This window comes from Populus euphratica, unplaced genomic scaffold, assembly GCF_000495115.2.
Source record: "Populus euphratica unplaced genomic scaffold, PopEup_1.0 scaffold236.1, whole genome shotgun sequence".
NCBI lineage: Eukaryota > Viridiplantae > Streptophyta > Magnoliopsida > Malpighiales > Salicaceae > Populus > Populus euphratica.
Window position 1 is genome coordinate 349,384 of NW_011500115.1, and position 2,882 is coordinate 352,265.

The 2,882-nt window shown below is 38.5% G+C and overlaps 1 long non-coding RNA gene across 1 annotated transcript; it reads left to right on the plus strand.

The window, feature by feature from the left end:
- The first annotated feature begins 274 nt into the window (after window positions 1-274).
- On the plus strand, window positions 275-2,606 carry LOC105109932 (uncharacterized). The gene is made up of 2 exons (XR_839357.1): window positions 275-1,641; window positions 1,751-2,606. It is a non-coding gene; the product is annotated as an uncharacterized LOC105109932 (long non-coding RNA).
- The last annotated feature ends 276 nt before the right edge of the window (window positions 2,607-2,882 follow it).

A 2,882-nucleotide genomic window follows, 5' to 3' on the forward strand; every position in this document is an offset into this window, starting at 1 on the left:
AAATTAAATTTTTTTATTTCTTTGTTTTAAATTTTTTTAATGCACTGATATTAAAAATAATTTTTTAAAAATAAAAAAATATTATTTTAATATATTCTTAATAAAAAATAATTTAAAAAATAACCACAATCACAATAATAAATTATTTAAAAATAAAATTTTCATTTGAAAATATAATTTTTGTATGGCAACTCCATTCAATAAAATTCTATATTGACTGCTCTTATTTTTTTTCAATTAGTTTGTTTCTGCATGCTAAAAAAAAAAGAGCATAACCCCACACGTAATTACAACCTAAAATTCTAATTGCTGACGGCCACATGATTCATTCACCGTGTGAAGGAAGGAAGGAAGGATGATGTGCAAGGGCAACTAATTTGACCAGCCGCATTTGCCAAGGGACGATGCCCTAGTACTATAGATCACTTTTGTCCTCACTTGCTCGCCTGATCGCCCTTCATTATCCCATCGAACATGTGGAGCCAATATCCTAGAGACAATGCAACTATCCTAGAGACAATCAGCACTAGCAGCACCCATTTTCATGAACTGCAGGCGTTAAAATGGCCCTCCATGAATCAAACGGCTCCTGGTAACCCTATGCGTGCCCTATAATAATGCAAATCCCAGGGAACGGTTCTGATGAATGATGACAGATGGACCCTATAAAGCTATGCTTTTCTACATGCCTCACTGGAATGGGTCGGTAGCATCTTAATAAAGTAGGAGTGAAAATAGCAGGGAGACCACCCTCTTTAAATCCAAAGAAAAGCTGCTTTTAATCTGAAACTGATCTTGCTATCTAGCTAGCTCTTGTTTTGTCACTACGTTGGGGTTATCAACTCATCACTAAACCATACACAAACTTCCCTGCTAGTATTTCTTAGCCATTAGACAAAAGACCAAACCCTCGTATTTCTTCAGTTTCTGAGAGAGAAAGAGGCGTGTGGCATCAGAAACGAGGATTAAGAGGTGAGGGAACGCAGGAAAAGACTGGAGGGAAGGAGGGATTGGAGGGTTTTCATCAGTAACGAGGGAGGATGATGATTCTTTCCCTGATCCTTCTTAATATATACGATGTCTTACAGACCTGTAATTCATAGGAATATGGAAGGAACCGTCTAATCTGATCATTATTACTGCTCCCAAACAATTATTAATTATTTCTCTTGTCTTTTTAAGTCTTCAATTCACCTCTTCTTCTCCCCCCTCACTGCCCTTTTCAATTAATTACACCCACAAGGACATAACCTCCAGCCCCTCCCTCTTTCTCTCTCTTATTTACTGTGCTATACCATCCGTTCTTCTTAAATAGCACCCATCTGTCCCATATCTACTCCCCAGGGATTGTTATCGCTCTCTAGCTGTCTGTTTTCCTTGTATGTGTCCGTGCCTTCCAGTGATGAATACTAGGACAGCTAGCTAGCTAGCTTTCATGTGGGTTTCGCAAAGGGTTTCTTACAGAGTTTATTGGCATTCTGTCCACCTCCTATCTATAGAAATTAGAATATCTCTTTCATATGGAGGTGGGCATACTGCCAACTGAGCTCTGTTGGTCTCTCTTTGTAAAACCCTCGTGATTATTCTGTCATCATCGTCATCTTTTAGCTCTTTCTCTCTTGCAAGAAAGAAAGATCAAAGGTAAAGAATCAGCATGCGCTATGATGATCTCTAGCAACCTCTTCTTCTTCTGTTTTTTTGGTGGTAAGCTTCTTTTGTTTTTTTGATCATGGTGGTCATGCACTGGCAGCTTCTGGCCCTTATTAGGCTTCTACTTGATGGCTCCAACTTTACCATCTACTTTTCCTAATAAAACACAAAAAAATCAATGAAAGAAAAATCACTAAGACTTGCTTTGATCACCTGTTGATTGCCACGGTTCAATCTTCTGCAGAAAATTAGAGGTAATGAGGCATCACATGCACAGAATCCTCGTTTTCACTTTGTAGATCTTAACCTATGTCTTTTTCCTGGGTTTTTGGGTGTGATTGCTCCTTTCATACTTGCGTATATTTCATAATCTAACAGTGCATAATGCATTGCTTTCTTCATCTCATCATCTAGGCTTACCTATCTCTTATTTCCCCATTGAATCTAACTCAAGTGATCGTACTTAAGATTAGTTAAATTAAAGACTCAGAGTTGAAGGCTGGACGATGCATGCCTCTTTGCAGTGATCATACAAACTATTCATTGGGGCTAGCTAACTCAACTTAATTACAGGATGCATCGAAGGTCTTTGAATCAAAACCCCACTGCAATGATCTCCTATCTGCCTCCTTTACACACACACACACACATATAAAATCATGCTAAGTATCTAGTTAGATATTTCAGTGTTCATGGTTTCATGCATGTCTACCACACACCATTGTTTTTCCCCTCATTGTCAGATATTCAACTAATATCTAACTTGGTTGGGCAGGTCTTGCGTTAGGGCATGCCAAACACTCCATTTCTAGGATATGCTCCCAAGTCCACACGCTGAGTGTCTTTTCTGATGATGTAAAGGCAAAATTTCTTAAATAATTTGTTGTGTTTGTGCTTTGTGCAGTTGGTCATCAGACGCATGGAAATGTTTGGAATAATAATAGAGGGTTACATTACCTGGTGGCTCCACTCAAGGTTCCACATTGATGTTTGAAAGTCAAGCTTTTTTGCTTTAAGCACTTGCTCATAGAATTTTGTATTAGTGATTTTGATTCTTGAATCCCTTTTGGTTCTAATGTGACTACAACTTAGGCATGGTAGGACACTCAATAAAATAAGAGCCGCTACGATGGTGATAATTACTCCATCGGGGACCATAATATGGCTGAGTAATGGCAGCACTGTGTCCCGTTAGGGCTCCATCGAGAAATAAATTGGACTAAGTCCTGTTT